Source organism: Pongo abelii, chromosome X (genome assembly GCF_028885655.2).
Source record: "Pongo abelii isolate AG06213 chromosome X, NHGRI_mPonAbe1-v2.0_pri, whole genome shotgun sequence".
NCBI lineage: Eukaryota > Metazoa > Chordata > Mammalia > Primates > Hominidae > Pongo > Pongo abelii.
Window position 1 is genome coordinate 43,464,215 of NC_072008.2, and position 24,380 is coordinate 43,488,594.

Consider the following 24,380-nt stretch of genomic DNA (forward strand, 5'->3'; position numbering starts at 1 on the left):
TCACCAGTAGTAGGATACAATTTCAATTTTACTAGAGAATGCCGAATTGTTTCAAAAGTGGCTAGACCAATTTATCTTCCCTCCAGCAGTACCTGGGAATTCCTGTTGCTCCATGTCATCACCGGTCTGAATTGTCAGACTTTCAGTGTGTGTTAATCTGTTGACTATTGTGATGTTTAATGTTTATTTCCTTGATTACTAATTAGGTTATCAAATATATTTCTGAGTGCCTTGATTTTTATGCAATTTTAAATAGTATATATTATTTTGAGACAGGGTCTCACTCTGTTGCCCAGGCTGAGTCCAGTGGTGCAATCTTGGCTCACTGCAGCTTCTACCTCCTGGGTTCAAGTGATCCTCCCACCTCAGCCTCCCAAGTAGCTGGGACTACAGGCATGCACCACCACACCCAAGCTAATTTTTGTATTTTTAGTAGAGACAAGGTTTTACCATGTTGTTCAGGCTAGTCTTGAACTCCTGATCTCACCTCAGCCTCCCAAATTACTGGGATTACAGGTGTGAGCCACTGCACCTGGCCTGTAAATAGTATCTTTATTTGAATTCTATTTTTCTATATCTCTAAGTGCTTTGATTTGTATGCTATTATAAATGGTATCTTTATTTGAATTCCATTTTCTATTTTTTAAAAAATCAACTTTTGAGATATAATTTATATAAATAAGATGCATCAGCTGGGCATGGTGGCTTAAGCCTGTAATCCCAGCACTTTGGGAGGCTGAGGTGGGTGGATTACCTGAGGTCAGGAGTTCAACACCAGCCTGGCCAACATGGTGAAACCCCGTGTCTACTAAAAATATAAAAATCAGCCAGACGTGGTGGCAAGCGCCTGTAATCCCAGCTACTCAGGAGGCTGAGGCAAGAGAATCACGTGAACCCAGGAGGCGGAGGTTGCAGTGAGCTGAGATTGTGCCACTGCACTCCAGTCTGGGCGACAGAGTAAGACCTCATCTCAAAAAATAAATAAATAAGTAAATAAGATGAATCCATTTTAAATGTTTTATTCAATGAGTTTTGACAAGTATATGCGCCCATGTCACCAGCATCCCATTTCTATATAAATATTCTATAGAAATTTAGAACTTCCCTTATGCCCCTTTTTAAACATTCATCCTTAACTACCATCACTGTGCAACCACTAATCTGTTAGCTTTCACCAGCTTTAGATTAGTTTTGCCTGTTTAAGAATTTTATATAAATATAATCATACACTATGCCCTTGGGATAGCCAGTATCCAAGTTGATCCAAAATTATCCCTGGCTTCTGGTATTCATATCTTTGTGTAGCCCCTTCCGACATTGTACCAGTGTTGGTCTGTGTGACCAATCACATACAGCAGAAGTGATTGTATATCACTTCTGAGATTAGGTTATTAAAACACAGTTGCTTCCATCTCAGTCTCTTTCACTCTCACTCTCTTGGATCACTTGTTCTTGGTGAAGCTACGCCCTGAGAAGCCCCATGGGGAGGCACATGTGGCAAGGAACTGAAGCCTACTGCCAATAGCCATATATGTAATTAAAAATGGAAGCAGATCCTTCACCCCCATCATGTCTCAGATGACTGAAAGCTCTAGATGAACCTTCATTGCAACTTTATGAGAGACACTGAGCTAGAACCATCCAGCTAAGCCGCTGCTAGACTCCTGACCCAGAGAAACTGAGATAATAAATGTTGCTTTAAGTCACTGAATGTCTTGGTAATATTATGCAGCAATATATAACTAATATGGCACTCTTTTGGGTTTAGCTTCTTTCACTCAGGATAACATTTTTGAGATTCGGCAATGTTGTTTCATGTTTCAGGAGTTTATTCTTTTTATTCTTGAGTGATATGCCATTAAATTACTGTAATAATATTTATTATCTAAATGCTCATGATGTAGTTCAGGACATGTTACTCCAAAATTTGACATTTTGTCTTATTGAATATTTTAAGCTGAAAAAATTTGAGAAATGGCATGTGTGGTGTGGACTTTCTGACTGTTTCCTGAAGCAGGTCATAAAACCCTCCTGTGAGAGGAACCCTCTGTGGAAGAACAGAATATGTCACCCCAAAATATGAAGAATTGTTGAGCTGAAGATGATTAAGAAGAAGCAGATGCAGGAAAGCTCTCTGCCCTCCCTCTATTTGCTTAAAAGCAGGATAAAGACTTACAAAGACTAAAGGTATCCTTGCCTTCTGCCAGGAAGAAAAAGATTAACTGCCAGAGACAGCTTTAGACCCTCATTGGCCTGTAGATGGTACTAGAGAAATCTACATTAACAAGCTTTATTAATTCGCCTTTATCTGCCATTTATTTGCCTTCTCCCAAGTTACTGTCAAAGTCCTTTTCATTTGTTTTGTCACTTCTCTAAAAATTGACTGTTCTTTATTGAAGATGCTATATAAGCTGTAATTTAAAGACATCTCTCCGAGAACTATTCATTCCCCAGTTGTCTCCCCATGTATATATGAAATACACATGTTAACATACTTCCATTTGTTTTACTCCTGTTAATCTGTTTTTTGTTATAGGGGTCCATTCCAACTAAGAAACTATGGGGGACCAGGCATGGTGGCTCACGCCTATAATCCCAGCACTTTGGGAGGCCAAGGCCGGCGGATCATGAGGTCAGGAGATTGAGACCATCCTGGCCAACATGGTGAAACCCCATCTCTATTTAAAAAATACAAAAAATTAACTGGGTATGGTGGCATGCACCTGTAGTCCCAGCTACTTGGGAGTCTGAAGCAGGGGAATCACTTGAACCCAGAAGGCGGAGGCTGCAGCAAGCCGAGATCACACCACTACACTCCAGCCTAGTGGAGAGAGCAAGACTCTGTCTCAAAAAAAAAAAAAAAAAAAAAAAAAAAAAAAGCCTATGGGGTTATTTTCCCCCTTCACCTCCCTATATTCTAAGAAAAGAAGCATTCTTATTTGTGAAGACAAAAGGACACAGAGGGAAATATGAACAAAATTTTTGCTGTGTCCTCCACTTTACTAACCTTAGCTCATACCCCCTTTGTCTTATATTTCTTTGTGACTCTCCACTCTTCATCAAATATAGTGTTAAAAACACTCAGGTTTAATCACTTATTTGGGTCTTCATTTCCTTATTAAAGCTCTCACGGCATGTAAAGCTTATATTTTTAAAATGTGTATGCTTCTCTTTTGTCTTTTGTATGCTTTTCTCTGTCTTCTATTACAGAGGCCACAATCAAGAACTCAGAAGGGTAGAAGGAAAAGATAGTTTTCCTTCCCTACACAGGTAAATAGAAATGCAATTTTTTATATACATTTGTATTCTACAAACTTTCTAAACTCTTAATTCTAATAATTTAGCTATAGATTCTTCTTGATTTTCTTTCTTGTTTTTTCCTTCAACCTTTAAGCTCTGGGATACATGTGCAGGATATGCGGGTTTGTTACATAGGTAAACGTATGCCATGGTGGTTTGCTGCACAGATTATCCCATCACCTAGGTATTAAGCCTAGCATGCATAAACTATTTTTCCTAATGCTCTCCGTCCCCACAACTCCCACCTTCAACAGGCCCCAGTGATGGTGTTCCCCATTATGTGTCCATGTGATCTCGTCATTCAGCTCCCACTTATAAGTGAGAAAATGTGGTGTTTGGTTTTCTGTTCCTGCATTAGTTTGCTGAGGATAATGGCTTCCAATTCCATATATGTCCCTGCAAAGGACATGCTCTCATTTCTTTTTATGGGTGCATAGTATTCCATGGTGTGTATGTACCACATTTTCTTTATCCAGTCTATCAGTTATGGGCATTCAGGTTGATTCCACGTCTTTGTTATTGTGAATAGTGCTGCAATGAACATATACGTGCATATATCTTTATAATAGAATGATTTATATTCCTTTGGGTATATACCCAGTAATGGGATTGCTGGGTCGAATGGTATTTCTGTCTCTAGGTCTTTGAGGAATTGCCACCCTGTTTTTGCACAATAGTTTTGCACAATAGTTGAACTAATTGGCCAGGTGTGGTGGCTCATGCCTGTAATCTCAGCACTTTGGGAGGCCAAGGCAGGCAGATCACGAGGTCAGGAGATTGAGACCATCCTGCTAACACGGTGAAACCCTGTCTCTACTAAAAACACAAAAAATTAGCCAGGCATGGTGTCAGGCACCTGTAGTCCCAGCTACTCAGGAGGCTGAGGCAGGAGAATGGCATGAATCTGGGAGGCAGACCTTGCAGTGAGCCAAGATCGCCAATGCACTCCAGCTTGGGTGACAGAGCGAGACTCCGTCTCAAAAAAAAAAAAAAAAAAGTTGAACTAATTTACACTCCCACCAACAGTGTAAAAGCATTTCTTTTTCTCCACAGCCTCTCCAGCATCTGTTGTTTTTGACTTTTTAATAATCACCATTCTGACTAGTGTGAGATGATATCTCATTGTGGTTTTGATTTGCATTTCTCTAATGATCGGTGATGTTGAGCTTTTCTTAATGTTCGTTGGCCACATGTATGTCTTCTTTTGAGAAGTGTCTGTTCGTGTCCTTTGCCCACTTTTTAATGAGGTTGTTTTTTTTTTCTTGTAAATTTAAGTTCCTTGTAGACTCTAGATATTAGACCTTTGTCAGATGGATACATTGCAAAAATTTTCTCCCATTTTGTAGGTTGTCTCTTCACTCTGATGATAATTTCTTTTGTTGTGCAGAAGCTCTTTAGTTCAATTAGATTCCATTTGTCAATTTTTGCTTTTGTTGCAATTGCTTTTGGCATGTTGGTTATGAAATCTTTGCCCATTCTTCTGTCCTGAATGATATTGCCTAGATTTTCTTCTAGGGTTTTTATAGTTTGGGGTTTTACATTTCAGTCTTTAATCGATCTTGAGTTAATTTTTGTATATGGTATAAGGAAGGGGTCCAGTTTCAATTTTCTGCATATGGCTAGCCAGCTCTCTCAGCATCATTTATTAAATAGGGAGTACTTTCCCCATTGCTTGTTTTTGTCAGGGGCAAAAATCAGATGGTTGTAAGTTTGCGGTTTTATTTCTGAGTTCTCTATTCTGTTCCATCGGTCTATGTATCTGTTCTTGTGCCAGTACCATGCTGTTTGGGTTATAGTAACCTTGCAGTACAGTTTGAAGTCAGGTAGCATGATGCCGTCAGCTTTGTTCTTATTGCTTAGGATTATCTTGGCTAATTGGGCTCATTTTTTGATCTACATGAATTTTTAAATAGTTTTTTTCTAATTCTGTGAAGAATGTTGATGGTAGTTTAATGGGAATAACATTGAATCTATAAATTACTTTGGGCAGTATGGCCATTTTCACAATATTGATTTTTCCTATCCATGACCATGGATTGTTTCTCCATTTGACTGTATCGTCTCTGATTTCTGTGAGCAGTGGTTTGTAATTCTCCTTGAAGAAGTTCTTCAATTTCCTTGTTAACTGTATTCCTAGGTATTTTATTTTTTTGTAGCCATTGTGGATGAGAATTCATTCATGATTTGGCTCTCTGCTTGCCTGTTGTTTGTGTATAGGAATGTTAGCAATTTTTGAACATTGATTTTGTATCTTGAGACTTGCTGAAGTTACTTATTAGCTTAAGAAGCTTTGGGGCTGAGATGATGGGATTTTCTACATATAGAATCATGTCATCTGCAAACGAAGATTTGACTTCCACTCTCCCTATTTGAATACCTTTTATTTCCTTCTTTTGCCTGATTGCCCTGACAAGAACTTCCAATACTATGTTGAATATGAGTGGTGAGAGTGGGTATATTTGTCTTGTGCTGGTTTTCAAGGGGAATGATATCAGCTTTTTCCCATTCAATATGATATTGGCTATGGGTTTGTCATATATGGGTCTTATTATTTTGAGGTCTGTTCCTTCAATACCTAGTTTATTGAAAGTTTTTAACTTGAAGATAGGTTGAATTTTATTGAAGGCCTTTTCTGCATCTATTGAGATAATGTGATTATTGCTTTAGTTCTGTTTAATGTGATGAATCACATTTATTCATTTGCATATGTTGAACCAACTTGGCATCCTGGGGGTGAAGCCAACCTGATCATGGTGTATAAGCTTTTTGATGTGCTGCTGGTTTAAGTTTGCCAGTATTTTATTGAGGATTTTTGCATCAATATTCATCGAGGATATTGGCCTAAAATCTTTTTTGGTTATATCTGTGACATGTTTTGATATCAGGATGATACTGGCCTCATAGAATGAGTTATGGAGGAGTCCCTTCTTTTCATTTTTTTGAAATCATGTCAGTAGGTATGGTATCAGATCTTCTTTGTACCTCTGACAGAATTCATCTGTCAATATGTCAGGTCCTGGGCTTTTTTGGTTTGTTTGTTTGTTTGTTTGTTTGTTTTTGTTTTTATTTTTTTGTTGGTAGGCTATTTATTACTGCCTTAATTTCAGAACTCATTATGGGTCTATTCAGGGATTTAATTTCTTCCTGGTTCAGTCTGGGGAGGTTGTATGTGTCCAGGAATTTATCCATGTCTTCTAGATGTTCTAGTTTATGTGCACAGAGGTGTTTTTAGTATTCTTTAATGCTTGTTTGTATTTCTGTGGGGTCAGTGGTGATATCTCCTTTATCATTTCTGATTGCATTTATTTGATTCTTCTCTCATTTCTTCTTTATTAGTCTAGCTAATGGTCTATCTATTTTATTGATTTTTTTTCAAAAAAAAAACAGCTCCTGGATTTGTTGATTTTTTGAACGGTTTTTTATATCTCTATCTACCTCAGTTCAGTTCTGATCTTGTCTTCTGCTAGCTTTGGGGTTTGTTTGCTCTTGGTTCTCTAGCTGTTTTAGTTGAAATGTGAGGTTGTTAACTTGGGACTTTTCTAGCTTTTTGATGTGGGCATTTTAGCGCTATTAATTTTTCTCTTAACACTGCTTTAGTTGTGTCCCAGATGTTCTGGTACATCATCTCTTTGTTCTCATTAGTTTCAAAGAACTTTTTGGTTTCTGCCTTAACTTCTTTATTTACCCAATGGTAATTCAGGAGCAGGTTGTTCAATTTCCATTCAGTTTTGTGGTTTTGTGTGAATTTCTTAATCTTGAGTTCTAATTTGATTGTGTTGTCTGAGAGACTGTTTTTTCAGTTCTTTTGCATTCATCGAGCAGTGTTTTACTTCCAATTATGCAATCGATTTTACAGCAAGTGCCATGTGGCTATGAGAATATATATTCTGTTGTTTTTGGGTGGAGAGTTCTGTAGATATCTATCAGATCCACTTGATCCAGAGCTAAGTTTGTGTCCTGAATATCTTTGTTAATTTTCTCTCTCAATGATCTGCCTGATATTGTCAGTGAGGTGTTGAAGTTTTCCACTATTACTTTGTGGGTGTCAAAGTCTCTTTGCAGGTCTCTAAGAACTTGCTTTATGAATCTGAATGCTCCTGCATTGAGTGCATATTTAGGATAGCTAGCTCTTCTTGTTGAATTGAACCCTTTACCATTATGTAATGCCCTTATTTGTCTTTTTTGATCTTTGTTGGTTCAAATTCTCTTTTGTCAAAAACCAGGATTGCAACCCTTGCTTTTTTCTGTTTTCCATTTTCTTGGTAAATTTTCCTTCATCTCTTTATTTTGAGCCTATGTGTGTCTTTGCATGTGAGATGGGTCTCTTGAAGACAGCATACCACTGGGTATTGGCTCTTTATCCAGCTTGCCATTCTGTGTCTTTTAATTGGGGCGTTTAGCACATTTACATTTAAGGTTAGCATTGTTATGTGTAAATTTAATTGTCATCATGATGCTAGCTGGTTATTTTGCCAACTTGCTTATGTGGCTGCTTCACTGTGTCACTGGTCTGTATGCTTCAGTGTGTTTTTGTAGTGGCTGGTAATGGTTTTTCCTTTCCATATTTAGTGCTTCCTTCAGGAGCTTTTGCAAGGCAGGCCTAATGGTGATGAATTTCCTAAGCATTTGCTTGTCTGAAAAGGATCTTATTTCTCCTTTGCTTATGAAGATTAGTTTTGCTAGATATTAAATTCTGCATTGGAAATACTTTTCTTTAAGAATGTTGAATATTGGCCCCCTGTCTTCTTGTAGGGCTTCCACTGAGAGGTCTGCTGTTAGTCTGATGGGTTTACCTTTGTAGGTGACCTGGCCTTTCTTTCTGAATTGCCTTAACATTTTTTTTCTTTCATTTTGACCTTGGAAAATCTGCAAATTATGTGTCTTGGGATTGATCTTTTCATGGAGTATCTTACTTGGGTTCTCTGTATTTCCTGAATTTGAATGTTGGCCTGTATTTCTAGGTTGGGGAAGTTCTCCTGGTTGATATCCTGAAGTGTTTTTCAACTTGATTCCATTTTTCAAGTCTCCTTAGTGTACCCCAATGAGTAGTAGGTTTGATCTCTTTACATAATCTCATATTTCTCAGAGGTTTTGTTCATTCCTTTTCATTCTTTTTTTTTTATTATTATTGTTGTCTGCTTGTCCTATTTCAGGACTATCTAGTCTTCAAGCTCTAAGACTCTTTCCTCCACTTGATCTATTCTGCTATTGAAACTTGTGATTGCATTGTGAAGTTCTCATGTTTTTCAGCTCTATCAGGTCAGTTATGTTTTTCTCTAAACTGGCTATTCTGGCTATCAGCTCCTGTATTGTTTCATCATTATTCTTGGCTTCTTTGCATTGGGTTACAACATGCTCCTTTAGCTCAGCAAAGTTTGTTATTGCCCACCTTCTAAAGCTTACTTCTGTCAATTCAGCCTTTTTAGCCTCAACTCCAGCTCTGTAGCCTTGCTGGAGAGGTGTTGTGGTCATTTGGAGGAGAAGAAGCACTCTGGCTTTTTTATTTTTCAGTGTTTTTGCGTTGATTCTTTCTCATCTTTGTGAACTTATTTACCTTCATTCTTTAAGGTTGTTGACCTTTGAGTGAGGTTTCTGTGGGGTCTTTTTTGTTGATATTGTTGTTTTCTGTTTGTTTGTTTGTTTGTTTGTTTGTTTTTTAACTGTCAGGTCACTCTACTGTAGGGCTGCTGTTTTTTGCTGAGAGTTCTCTCCAGACCCTAGTTGCCTTGGTTTTTCCCATACCTGGAGGTTTCACCAGTGAAGGCTGTGAAACTGCAAAGGTGGTAGCCAGCTCCTTCCTCTGGAAACTTTGTCCCAGGGGTGTACTGATCTGTCACTGCCCTGAACGCACCTGTAGGAGGTGGCTGGAGACCCCAATTGAGAGGTCTCATCCAGTCAGGAAGAACAAGATCAGAAACCCACTTGAAGAACCAGTCTGGCTGCTTTTTGGTAGAGCAAGTGTACCATGTTTTGGGGGACCCTTCCTCATCCAGACCATTTGTATTCTCCAATGCCAGCAGGCTGGAATGGCTGAGGTGACCAAATTGCAGAGGTAGTGGCTGCCCCTTGTGCTGGGAGCTCTGTCCCAGAGATAAGAATTCTGTCCATAGAACTCTGGCTGGAGTGGCTGAAGCCCCCACAGGGAGGTCTTGCCCGGTGAGGAGGAATGGATTGAGGTCCCACTTAAAGAAGCAGTCTGGCCACAATCTGGCAAAACAGCTGTACTGCATTGTAAGGGACTCTTCCTCATCTGGACCATCTCCAAAGCCAACAGGCTGGAACAGCTGAGACTACCAAACCACAGAGATGGCAGCTGCCCCTCCCCCTGGGAACTCAGACCCATCTCAGGCGATTCCAGCTTGTTCCCATTGGCTGGCTGGAATTCCAAGCCAGTGGGTCTTAACTTGTGACATGTCATGGAAGTGGGGCCCAGAGAAAGATGCTGCTTGGCTCCCTGGATTCAGCTCCCTTTCTAGGGATATGTATGGACAGATTTCCCACCTTGCCAGGGATCCCAGGGCCAGAGTATGTAAAACTCCTGTGTCTTTGTGTATGCCTAAGCAGCTGCTCTGCTGAGACTCCACACAGCTCTGTGTATCTGACCCAAGGCCCTGGTGGCATGAGCTCTTGAGGGGGTCTCCTGACCTGCAGGTGGCAAAGATCTGTGCGAAAAGTGTGGTTTCTCAGGTGGGGTTGCACTATCAGTCACTGCTTCCCTTGGCTTGGGTGGAGGTTCCTTTGGCTCTGTGCCACTCCCAGGTGGGCCATCACCCTGCTCCCTGCTTTTCTTCATTCTCTGTGGGTCGAGTTGTTTGCCTAGTCAGTCCCAAAGTGAGAACCTGGCTATTTCAGTTGAAGATACTGGATTCACTCACCCCTTTTAATTTCTTTCCGTAAGTGCTGCATACTGCAGCTGTTTCTAATCCTTTTCTTGATTTTCTAAATGCACAGTGTCATCCGTGAAAAATGATAGTATGATTCTTCCTTTCCTAGACTAATAGCTTTTATTTTTTTTCTTGTTCTGTTTCACTGACCAAGGCATCTGATAAAATAAAGGATGGATGTAATGATAGGAGATATCCTTGTCTTACTTCTGATACCAAGGATAAAGTTGGAATCTGAATTTACCATTGAGTATGATTTACGTTTGCTCTTATTCAGTAAAAATGTTTCAAAAATGCATTTGCTCTTGTTCAGTAAAGATGATTAAAAAAAGATAATGGATATTAAATAGCATAGATTTTTCCAAATCTATTGAGGTGAGTATATATACAATATATGTGTGTGTGTATATATATATATATATATCCTTTTTAATATGTTAATGTGGTGGATTATATAAATTGGTTTCTCATGTTTTACTGTACTTTCATTCCTGGGATATAAACACTATAGGCTGATGTAGTGTATTTTCAAATATTGTTTGATCGAATATAATATTTTGTCCAGGATATTTGTATCTATATTAATGAATAAGATTTACCTTTAATTATTATTTCTTGTATTTCCTTTGAATTATCTTAGACATCAAGGTTATACTAACCTTATAAGGTAATTCAGAGTATATTCCCCCATTTGTTTTATTGGCATAATTTTTTTTTAACATTTAAGTTGAGGGGTACATGTGCAGATTTGTCATATAGGTAAACTTATGTCATGGGGGTTTGCTGTACAGATTACTTCATCACCTAGGTATTAAGCCTAGTACTCATTAGTTATTTTTCCTGATCCTCTCCCTCCTCCCACCCTCCACCCTCTAATAGACCCCAGAGTGTGTTGTTCCCCTCTATGTGTCCATGTGTTCTCATCATTTAGCTCCCACTTGTAAGTGAGAACATGTAGTGTTTGGTTTTCTGTTCTTGCATTAGTTTGCTAAGGATAATGGCCTCCAGCTCCATCCATGCCTCTGCAAAGGACAAGATTCCATTCCTTTTTATGGCTTCATAGTATTCCATGGTGTATATGTACCACATTTTCTTTATCCAGTCTATCATCAATAGGTATTTAGGTTGATTCCATGTTTTTGCTATAGTGAATAGTGCTGCAATAAAATTCTGTGTGCATGTGTCTTTCTGGTAAGATAATTTATATTCCTTTGGGTATACACCCAGTAATGTAATTGCTGGGTCAAATGATATTTCTATCTTTAGGTCTTTGAGGAATCGCCACACTGTCTTCCACAATGGTTGAGTTAATTTAAACTACTACCAACAGTGTATAAGTGTTCTTTTTTTTCTCCACAACCTTGCCAACATTTGTCATTTATTAACTTTTTATAATAGCCATTCTGACTGCTGTGACATGGTATCTTATTGTGGATTTGATTTGCATTCTTTAATCAGTGATGTTGAGCATTTTTGTCATATGATTGTTGGGGGCATGTATGTCTTCTTTTGTCTGTTCATGTCCTTTGCCCACATATTAATGGAGCTGTTTGTTTTTCTTGTGAATTTGTTTAAGTTCCTTATAGATGCTGGCTAGTATACCTTTGTTGGATGCATAGTTTGCAAAAATTTTCTCCCATTCTGTAGGTTGTTTGATTACTCTGTTGATAGTTTCTTTTGCTGTGCAGAAGCTCTTTAGTTTAATTAGACCTCATTTGTCAATTTTTGCTTTTGTTGCAATTGCTTTTGGTGTTTTCATCATGAAATCTTTGCCTGTGCCTATGTCCTGAATTACATTGCCTAGATTTTCTTCTAGGGTTTCTATAGTTTTGAGTTTTACATTTAAGTCTTTAATCCATCTTGAGTTAATTTTTGTATATGGTATAAGTATGGGGTCCAGTTTTAATCCTTTGCATATGGCTAGCCAGTTATATTGTGATGAATTTGTAACAGATGAAAAAAATTATTTGTTGACTACTGGTTAAAACTTCCCATTGAAGACACCTGAAACTGAATTCTTCAAATTTCTTGTCACTGGTATTACTTTAATGGTTTTAGGAGACTTTCAGTTTTCTAGCTTTTCTGAAATATGCTTTGGAAAGTGTATTATTAAGGCTGTAAACAAATAGTTCAGTTCTCCTCCTTCAAGGTATCTGATAGAATTGCATTGTCCCATTGTCCTTGAAATTAGCTGCGGCCCTCTACCTGCCTGGGCCAATGAAATGTGAATAGAAGCAGTAACTGTGGTTCAGTCAGCAGAGAAATTTTGTATCTAAAAATATAAAAATAAAAATTATTTTTCAAAAGATGGTTTATAAGCTTTTGTACCTCCTTAGGGGGTTGGTTTTTCATTTCTGAAGGCTTTGTGGCATGTAAAACTCTTACTAAATAAATTCATTGTCCTATGGTGTTCTTGTGATAGTGAGTGAACTCTCATGAGATCTGATGGTTTTCTAAGGGGCTTTCCCCTGCTTTGCTTGGCATTTCTCTCTCCTGTCACCATGTGAAGAAGGACATGTTTCCTTCCTTCTACCATGATTATAAGTTTACTGAGGTCTCCCCAGCCATGCAGAACCATGAGTCAAAAGAACCTCTTTCCTTTATAAATTACCCAGTTTCAGGTATTTCTTCATAGCAGTGTGAGAATGGACTAATACATTTCCCTTTGCTGTTCTCGTCATAGTGAGTGAGTTCTCATGAGGTCTAGTTGTTTGAAAGTGTGTAGCAGTTCCCCCTTCACTCTCTCTCCTTCTCCACCATATGAGGACAGTGCTTGCTTCTTATTTGCCTTCTGCCATGATTGTAAGCTTACTGAGGCCTTCCAGCCGTGCTACCTGTACAGCCTGCAGAACTGTGAGTCAAATAAAACCCTTTTCTTTATAAATTACCCTGTCTCAGGTAGTTCATTATAGCAATGTGAGAGTGGATTAATACAGAATATTGGTACCAGAGAGGTAGGGCATTGCTATAAAGATACCTGAAAACGTAGAAGTGACTTTGATACTGGGTAACCAGCAGAGGTTGGAACAATTTGGAGGACTCAGAAGAAGACAGGAAGATGAAAGAGAGTTTGGTATTCCTAGAGACTTGTTAAATTGTTGTGACCAAAATGCTGATAGTGATACCTACAGTAAAGTCCAGGCTGAGGTCTCAGATTGACATGAGGAACTTATTGGGAACTGAAGTAAAGGTCACTCTTGCTATGCTTTAGCAAATAAACTTCTGGCATTGTGCCCCGCTCTAGGGATCTGTGGAGACTTGAACTTGAGAGAGATGATTTAGGGTATCTGGTGGGAGAAATTTATAAGCAGCAAAGCATTCAAGATGTGACTTGACTCCTTCTAATAGCATACATTCATATGCATTTGTGAAAAGATGGTCTGAAATTGGAACTTATATTAAAAAGCAAAGCAGAGCATGAAAATTTGGAAAATTTGCAGCCTGACCACGTGGTAGAAAAAAAAACCATTTTCTGGGGAGGCATTCAAGCCTGCTGCAAAAATTTGCATAAGCAAAGAGGAACCAAATGTTAATAGCCAAGACAATGGGGAAAATGCCTCTATGACATTTCAGAGATTTTTATGGCAGATCCTCTCATCACATGCCTGGAGGCCTAGAAGAAAAAAAATGGTTTCCTAGAAGAAAAAAATGGTTCCTCTCATCACAGACCTGGAGGCCTAGAAGAAAAAAATGCACAGGCCCCTCTGCTCTGTGCAGGCAAACATGATATTCTGCATTATGGCAGCTCCAGCTCCAGCCATGGCTAAAAAGGGCCAAGGTACAGCTTAAGACATTGCTTCCAAGGGTGCAAGCCCCAAGACTTGGTGGCTTCCAGGTAGACTTGGGCCTGTGGGTACACAAAGGGCAAGAGTTGAAACTTGGGAGCCTGTGCCTAGATTTCAGAGCATATATTGAAAGTCTGGATGTCCAGGCAGAAGTCTGCTGCCGGGGCCGAGTCCTCATGGACAACCTCTACTAGGTCACTGGGGAAGGGAAATGTGGGGTCAGACCCCCCACACAGAGTCCCCACTGGGCCACTGCCTAGTGGAGCTGTGAGGAGAGGACCACTGTTCTCCTGACCCCAGAATGGTAAATCCACCTACAGCTTGCATCATGCACCTGGAAAAGATGAAGGCACTCAATGCTAGCCCATGAAAGCATCTGAGAGAGCTATACCCTGCAAAACCACAGAGGTATGGATGCCCAAGGCCTTAGGAGCCCACCCCTTGTATCAGTGTGGCCTGGATTTGAGACATAGAGTCAAAGGAGATAATTTCAGAGCTTTAAGATTTAATGATTTCCCTGTTGGGTTTTGGACTTGCATGGGTCCTGTAGCCCCTTTGTTTTGGCCAATTTCTCCCTTTTGGAACAGGAGAATTTACACAATACCTGTATCCCATTGTATCTTGGAAGTAACTAACTTGTTTTTTACTTTACAAGCTCATAGGTGGAAGGGACTTGCCTTGTCTCAGATGAGACTTTGGTGATGGACTTTTGAGTTATTGCTGGGATGAGTTAAGACTTTGAGGGACTGTTGGGAAGGCACGAATGTGTTCTGAAATGTGAGAAGGACATGAGATTTGAGAGGGGCCAGGAAGGGAATGATATGGTTTGGCTCTGTGTCCCCACCCAAATCACATGTTGAATTGTAATCCTCAATGTTGTGAGAGGGACCTAGTGGGAGGTCATTGGATCATGGGGGCAGATTTTCTCTTTGCTGTTCTCATAATAGTGAGTGAGTTCTCATCAGATCTGGTTGTTTGAAAATGTGAAGCACTTCCCCCTTTGTTCTCTCTCTCTCCCTGATCTGCCATGTGAGGACAACGCTTGCTTCCTCTTCACCTTCCACCATGATTGTAAGTTTCCTGAGGGCTCCCAGCCATGCTACCTGTACAGCCTGCAGAACTTTGAGTCAATTAAACTTCTTTTCAAGTTACCCAGTTTCAGGTAGTTCTTTATAGGAATGTGAGAACAGACTAATACACAGTCATGAATTTAGCAATGAGTAAGGAAAAGTTATTACTTTTTGTCCCTTACAATAGTGATATATTTGTACAACATTTGGCCCAGAAAAATACAGTTCTTTTGGTATTTTCATGCTGATGAAGTTTATTGAATTGGACTATTTAATATTGGTATCATATGTGCTTTTCAATTTTAGATTGTGGAAATGGGCCATAAGTATTTTGAGGGCAGAACTATTTTCTTGCTTGAGTCCCCACACAGAGTATTATGGACATTACAGAGTATAATGGACAGTTCCCAACTTACGACGGGTTCAACTTACAATTTTTCAACTTTACAACTTTACTACGATATGAAAACCATAAACATTCTTTATACTCCTTGACTTAGGATGTAGTTTATGTGGACATAACCTGATCATGAGTCGAAGAGCATCTGTACTCAATAGATATTTATTGAATAAATTAATAAAATTGGTGAAGTGTTGCATTATGCTTTTTCTGCTACCTCTACTGGCTACCATTGAGGTTTTTCTTTTTCTTTTGTGGAGGTAAAATTGTTTTCAAATATCTGTCTAAAATTATACTTTCTTCTAATATAATCTAAGAGTTTTCTCTGTGGTGGAGGAATAATGTAAGCAGTTAAAACTCTTCAAAAGAGCAAAGAGCAGAGGCATTGTAGGTGTTCCTTGAAATTCTGATTAGCTGGGAAACTCCTGCAAGGAGATTGGGCTACTGAAAGAAGGGCTCCTTGTCCTACCTCGCCTTGAATAATGTACATGAAAAGCATGTATGAAGGAGGGGAAGTATAATCTTAGAAAATATGCTGCTTCAATGTTCGTTCTGTGATGAGCCATACAGCCATATAGTATCTTCACTATCTATACCATTTTTACAAAATGTATTCATTCAGCAAATGAACAGCAGGCATTTGGGCTTCCTTGGGAATATGTAAATAAATTAATTTTCTTTCCACAGGGTCCATGCATTCAGAGGAGTAATGATTCCTGTCCATGAAAAAAAAAAAAAGAAAGTAGAAAATTTCAGAGAAGAGAAAAATTTTCCACTTGGGAGCAAGGGCATGAGGGCAGTGGGGAAGTGGTAGATATACTGACATGTTAATATATTAGGTCTTGTATTTCTTTTGTACATAGTCTCTCTTCTCTGACTGCCTCGTTCGTGCATCTCCACTACTTGAAAAATTATTTAATTTACAAGCATGTGCCAAAGTTCTACATCATGCTTCCTCTAAGATTCTATGCAAGCCAATTCAAAGATTTCTCTCTTAAAAATATTTGTATGAAAAAAAGACATGGCTAGGAAATCACTGTTCAGTAGGATAAAATAAAAGTGCAAGCAAACAAGTGATAGAGAACCTCTGGTTAAAGAGCTTTACACCCCGACTGATGGACTGATATGGAAACGTAAGATGAAGAATTTCCTAGCAGTTGTGAATCTCATTTAGGCTTATCAGAAAATTGTGGGGCAGGGAGAGAGCCAAGATGGCTTACTAGATGCACCCACCAAGAGAGACAAGATCATCAGGTAGACCAACACGCTCCAAATAGATCTTCAAAAATAAGGCATCGAGTGTGGACAGAGGGAAGATGCAGGCCCCAGGCTGAAAGTGAAGGAAGCTGGGAATCCTGCACAAGGTTGCCAAGCACCAGGACATGTTTCTGACACTAAGTGGCTCCTAGAGAAGGGATAAGTGAAATAGGCATAGGCCCACTCTTGCCATGAACCTCCAAGATCCCAGGTCCAGGAGACCCCATGACCCCCTTGGACATCTGGTCCGGCAGGGAGAACTGCCTTAAGAGTTGGCAGAGACAGAACTCCAGCCTGTGTGAAGTCCAGAGGGTTTGGTGCAGGAATGGCTGGCTGCAATGAAGCACAACCATGGGTACTCATCACTCAAGGCTCACCATATTCTTCTAGGTAGCTCTAGTCTGTTACCAGCTGCATCCAAACAGAGGAGGGTTGTCTTGCCCATGGGATGGACGCAGTCTGACCTGAGTAACTCACTGTCTGCTGGCCTCTCCCAGGGTCCTTGCCTTGCAGCACCTGCTGGCAGGGCAGCCTCAGTTTGCCAGCAGCCACTGCCACAGCTCTTTTGCCAGCAAACCCCGCCTAACCATCCATGTGCTTTTACAGATTGACTCCCACAAGCACTCACTCACCTGCACATTTGACCCTGCCAGCATTTTTTTGCACCACCGGCAGCACTTCCCCACCAGCACACACTTATCCACAGCCTCTCCCTGTTCCCTCACCAGCACACACATGGGTAGGGATCCCCACCACCCCACAAGCATGCACATGCAGGAGCCCCACAGGACCCACTATCATCTCTTCCAGGGCACATGCACACAGGGACCCCTCCCACATCCTGCCACTGGTGGCATGCATACACATGGGGACCTCTCACTGCCTCACTGACATGCATGCATGCAGGGGTCTATTGCCACCCCTCCAGAGGACCCTTGCCAGCAGCCCCCATCAGAGCATCACTGTCAGCAGACTGGGAGCACCTTGGGCCTTCCATTGTGTCAGGTGCTTAACTCAATGGGCAAGAGAATAAAGCTGCAGGCCTGTTCCCAGCCCCTCAGGGATAGAACACGTAGCCAGAGTGCTGAGCTGAGCCTTGGCTCTCTGGAAGCAGTTAGAAATGAAGCCAAACAACTAAACCTAAAGTATACTATAGTCAAATCCTCAGGAACATTAAAAAATATGAAAGCAAAAATTCTCATCCAAAAAACAGCAGCTTCGAGGATGAAATGAACATCAGCCCACACAGATGAGGAAGAGCCAGTTCAAGAACTCTGGCAACTCAAAAAGCCAGAGTGTCTTCTCATGACAAAAAAATGACCACACTTGTTCCCCAGCAATGGTTCTTAGCCAGACTGAAATGGCTGAAATGGCAGACATAGAATTCAGAATCTGGATTGCAAGGAAGCTTATCAACATACAGGAGAAAGTTGAAACCCAATCCAAGGAACACAGTAATATGGTCCAAGAGTTGAAAGACAACATAGCCAGTTTGATTTTTAAAAAGAATCAAACTGAACTTCTTGAAGTGAAAAACTGACTACAGGCATTACAGAATGAAAATGGAAGCATTAATAACAGAATAGACCAAGCTGAGGAAAGAATTTCAGAGCCTGAAGGCTGCCCCTTTGAATCAATGCAGGCAAACAAAAATAAAGAAAAAATAATTTTTAAAAATGAACGAAACCTCCAAGAAATATGGCATTCTATAAAGAGATCAAACCTATGACTCATTGGCATTCCTGAAAAAGATGGAGAGAGAGCAAGCAGCTTAGAAAACATATTTGAGGATATTGTCCATGAAAAACTTTCCAACCTTGCTAGAGAGGTCAACATACAAATTCAAGAAATTCAGAGAACCCTTATGAGATAACACAAAAGATGACCATCCCCAAGACACATAGTCATCAGATTCTCCAAAGTCAATGTGAAAGAAAAAATCCTAAAGGCAGCTAGAGAGAAGTAGCAGGTCACCTACAAAGCAAACCCCATCAGGTTAACGGTGGACCTTTCAACAAAAACACTAGAAGCCAGAAGAGATTGGGGGCCTACATTCAGCATAATTAAAAAAAATTCTAACCAAGAATTTCTTATCCAGTCAAACAAAGCTTCATAAGTGAAGGAGAAATAAAATCCTTTTTAGACAAGCAAATACTAAGGGAATCCTTTACCACCAGGCCTGCCTTACAAGAAGTCCTTAAGGGAGTGCTACACATAGAAAAAAAAGATGAACACCTGCTGCCACAAAAACACAATTATGTAGATAGCCCACTGACGTTATAAAGCAACTGTACAATCAAGTCCACATAACAACCAGCTAACGACATGATGACAGGTTCAAATCCTCATATATTAATATCAACCCTGAATGTAGATGGGTTGAATGCCCCACTTAAAAGACATGGAGTGGCAAGTTGGATAAAGAAACAAGACACAACTGTACGCTGTCTTCAAGAGACCCATCTCACATGCAATGACATCCATAAGCTCAACAGATGTAGAAAGATCTATCAAGCAAATTGAAAACAGAAAACAGCAGGAGTTGATATATCAAATAAAACAGACATTAAACCAACAACAATAAAAAAGGACAAAGAAGGGCATTACGTAATGATAAACGGTTCAATTCAACAAGAAGTCTTAACTATCCTAAATATATATGCACCAACACTGGAACACATATATTCATAAAATAAGTTCTTAGAGACCTAAGAAAACCTTCCTACTATTATTGTGTTCTTATTAGTGAACAACACAATAATAGTGGGAGACTTCACCACCCTATTGACAGTGTTGGATCAACAAGAAATAAAACAAACAAAAATATTCAGGACCTAAACTCAATGCCTGACCAAATGGACTTAACAGACATGTACAGAATATACCACTCAACAACAATAGAGTATACATTCTCATCTGCACACAGCACATACTTTAAGATTGCCTGCGCACTTGGCCATAAAGCAATTCTCAACTAATTTTTAAAAACTGTAATCATGCCTACCACACTCTCAGACCACAGTGCAATAAAAATAGAAATCAATACTAGTAGAAATCAATACCAGTAGATCTCTCAAAACCATACAAGCACATGTAAATTAATCAACCTGTTTATGAATGACTTTTCAGTAAACAATGAAATTAACACAGAAATTTTAAAAAAATCTTTGATACTAATAAAAACAAAGATACAACATACCAGAATCTCTGGGCCATAGCTAAAGCAGAGTTAAGAGGAAAGTTTATAGCACTAACCACCTACATCAAGAAGTTAGAAACATATCAAATTAAAAACCTCATATCACACTTAGAGGAACTAGAAAAACAAGAGCTAGCCAAAGCTAGCAGAAGAAAAGAAATAACCAAAGTCAGAGATGAAGTGAATGAAATTGAGACATTAAAACCCATACAAAGGGTCGATGAAACTAAGAGTTGGTTCTTAGGAACAATAAATAAGATTGATAGACTGCCAGGTACATGAATAAGGGAAAAAAGAGAGATCCAAATAAACACAATAAGCAAAGACAAAGGGGACATTACCGTCAACCTTACAGAAATACAAAAAAAAAAAAAAAAAAAAGCCCTCAGAGGCTACTACAAACACCTCTATAAAACACAAACTAGAAAACCTACAAGAAATCAATAAATTCCTGGTAACATACAGTCTCCCAAGATTGAACCAGGAAAAAAAAAATTGAAACCCTGAAAAGATCAATAACCAGTTCCAAAATTGAATCAGTAATAAAAAAACCTACCAACCAGAAAAAGCCCCAGAACAGATGGATTCACAGCCAAATTCTACCAGAGGTATAAAGAAGGGCTGGTACCAATCCTACTGAAACTATTCCAAAAAATTGAGGAGGAGGGACTCCTCTTGAACGCATTCTATGAGGCCAGAATCATCCTGATACCAAAACCTGGCAGAAACACAATGAAAAAAGAAAACTTCAGATCACTATCCCTGATGAATATAAATGCAAAACTCCTGGAGAAAATACTAGTAAATCTAATCCAGCAGCACATCCAAAAGCTATTCCACTATGATCAAGTAGGCTTTATCTCTGAGATGAAAGGTTGTTTCAACATAGACAAGTTAATAAATGTGATTAATCACATATACGGAAGTAAAAACAAAACCCACGTGATCATCTCAATAAATGCAGAAAAGGTTTTCAATAAAAGTCAACATCATTTCATGTTAAAAACCTTCAACAAACTAGGCATTGAAGGAACATACCTCAAAATAATAAGAGCCATCTATGATGAACCCACAGCCAACATCATACTGAAAAGGCAAAAGCTAGAAACATTCCTTCTTAGAACTGGAACAAGATAAAAATATCCAGTCTCAGCACTCCTACTCAACATAGTACTGGAAGTCATAGCCAGAGCAATCAGGCAAGAGAAAGAAATAAAAGGCATCCAGATAAGAAGAGATGAAGTCAAACTATCTCTTTTTGCAGATGATATGATTCTATACAGAGAAGACTCCGTAGTCTCTGCCCAAAGGCTCCTAGAACTGATAAACGACTTCAGTAAAGTTTCAGTATACAAAATCTGTATAAAAATCATTAGTATTTCTATACACCAACATTGTCCAATCTGAGAGCCAAATCGAGAATGCAGTGCCATTCACAATAGCCACAAAAAAATAAAATACTTAAGAATACAACTAACCAGGGAAGTCAATGATCTCTATAATAAAAATTACAAAACACTACTCAAAGAAATCAGAGAACACAAACAAATGAGAAAAATTTCTATGCTCATGGATAGGAAGAATCAACATTGTTAAAATGGCCATGCTGCCCAAAGCAAGTTATAGATTCAATGCTATTCCTATCAAACTGCCAATGTCATTTTTTACAGAATTAGAAAAAAAACTATTCAAAATTCACATGTAACCAAAAATAGCTCAAATAGCAAAGGCAATCCTAAGCAAAAAGAACAAAGCTGGAGGAATCACATTATCCAAGTTCAAACTGTACTACAAGGCCACAGTAACCATAATAGCATGGAATTGGTACAAAAATAGACACATAGACCAATTTAACAGGTTATAAGTCCCAGAAATAAAGCTGCACATCTACAACCATCTGATTTTTTACAAAGTTGACAATAACAAACAATGGGGAAAGGACTCCCTATTCAATAACTGATGCTGGGATAACTAGCTAGCCATATGCAGAATATTAAAACTGGACCCCTTTCTTTCACCACATACAAAAATTAACTGAAGATGGATTGAAGACTTAAATGTAAGACCTAAAACTATAAAAACCCTAGGAAAAAAACCTAGGAAATATCATTCTGGACATAGGCCTTGGCAAAGATTTCATGATGAAGATGCCAAAAGCAATTGCAACAAAAACAAAAATAGACAATTGGGACCTAATTAAACTAAACAGCTTCTGCACAACAAAAGAAACTTTCAACAGACTAAACAGACAACCTACAGAATGGGAAAAAATATTTGCAAACTACACATATGACAAAGGTCTAATATCCATAATCTATAAGCAAATTAAATCAGTAAGAAAAAAACAAACAACCCTATTAAAAATGGGCAAAGTACATGAACAGACATTTCTCAAAAGAAGACATACATGCAGCCAACAAACACATGAAAATAATTATCCACATCACTAATCATTAGAGAAATTCAAATCAAACTACAATGAGATACCATGTCACACCAGTCAGAATGGCTATTATTAAAAAGTCAGAAAATAACAGATATTGGTGAGATTGTGGAGAAAAAGGAACACTTACACGCTGCTGGTAGGAATGTAAATTATTTCAGCCACTATAGAAAGCAGTTTGGAGAATTCTCAAAGAACTTCAAAAAGAAATATCATTTGAAGCAGCAATACCATTACTGGATATATACCCAAAGGAATATACATTGTTTTACCAAAAAGACATATGCACTCATACGTTCACTGCAGCACTGTTCACAATAGAAAAGACATGGAATCAACCTAGATGCCCATCAATAGTGGAATGGATAAAGAAAATATGGTACATATACACCATGGAATACTACACAACCATAAAAAAAAGCAATCCTGTCCCTTGCAGCAATATGGATGGAGCTGGAGGCCATTATCCTAAGCAAACTAACACAGGAACAGAAAACCAAATACTGCACATTCTCACTTATAATTGGAAGGTAAACATTGAGTTCACATGAACACAAAGAGGGGAACAATAGACACCAGGGTGTACTTGAGGGTGGAGGTTAGGAGGAGGGTAAGGGTTGAAAATCTACCTATCAGGTACTATGCTCACTACCTGGGTAATGAAATCATTTGTATACCAAACCCCAGTGACACAAAATTTAACGATGTAACAAACCTGCATATGTATCCCCTGAACCTAAAATAAAAGTTGAAGAAGAAAAGTAAATGAAAAAGGAAATTGCCTAAGCATTTTATTAGAGATGTGAATTATTTATCAAAAGATTTTGAAATATATTAGGTTAAAATATTTTTTCTTAGACCAAGTCTGGTTCAATTTTTCTTTCTCAGATTCTGCTTTTGAAGGAAACAATCATAAAGGAACTGGTTTTGTTAGAAAAATATCTGAATATATTTTTGTGCTAAATTTATTAATTGAATTTCTTGCTTAGTCAAATTTTATATTTAATACAGATAGCAGGAATGGGAGCTAGGCTGAATTAATACAATACAGCCCTCTCAATAGACAGAGCTGGGAAATATATGTATGTATGCTAACCCATGTATACATATTTATCTACCTTTCTGTATCTATTTATATGTATATTAAATATGAATTTATACTGATGTCTCCAACTCTAATCCAGCAACACAGGGTATATTCTGGTCCTCCCTTTTTGCTTATTTAGAACTTATTTCCATGACACTGAGAATTCTGGCTCTTATTATCTACTATAAGGGTCAGCAAACTTTTCATGTAAATAGATCCTGTAAAAGACAGTAAATATTTTAGGCTTTGGGGACCATAATGTTTCCATCACAACTCCTCAGCTTTGAATTTTTTAATAATTTTCATGTATTATAAAGTATATTTTTTCTATTGATTTTTTTAGCCATTCAATAATTTAAAAAAAAAGGTTTTTTGTGGGCCATAGAAAAATAAGCCAAATTTGGCCCACAGTCCATAGTACGCCAACCCCTGTTCTACAGCACACTTATTTGTTCACTGTAGTGCTTATATAGTTTCAGAATTGCTAATCCATATCCCATGCTAGACAAGTTTACCAACTAAAACACAGTGTTTGTACACAGTACTTTTTGCCTTTATCCTTACAGTCAAAACACTATATTACAAAGTTATTAGGTCTGCTCCTTTCTTCCTCATTTGCATCAATATAATAATGTTATGGGGCACAGGACTACCCCAAAATGTGGCACCTTGGCATTTGAGAAAGTAGCAGGAGCAGGAAGGTCTCTCAAGCCTTCCCTTGTCCTTCTCCCCTGAGGCAGATTATAAAACCTAGGAAGGATTTTCTGAGTTGTCCCTGAAGCAGGTTATAAGACCAATATTCCAAAGGTGCCCTCTCTTATCTTCAGAGATAAGGAAAAGAACATTCTTATCTCTGAAGACGCAGGGACAGAGAAGACTCTCACATGAGAGGAAGTCTACACTTGCTCATTTAGCCATTTCTATCAGTGTTGGTGGTTAAGCCACATTTTTTCTG

General features: G+C 38.7%; 1 long non-coding RNA gene across 1 annotated transcript in view; it reads left to right on the forward strand.

The window, feature by feature from the left end:
- Window positions 1-24,380, forward strand: part of LOC103889039 (uncharacterized) — a 49,678-nt gene that overhangs the window by 17,225 nt on the left and 8,073 nt on the right. The window contains exons 3-4 of the long non-coding RNA XR_653400.2: window positions 2,015-2,187; window positions 3,211-3,270. This is a non-coding gene — a long non-coding RNA (uncharacterized LOC103889039). The remainder of the gene's footprint in view (window positions 1-2,014; window positions 2,188-3,210; window positions 3,271-24,380) is intronic.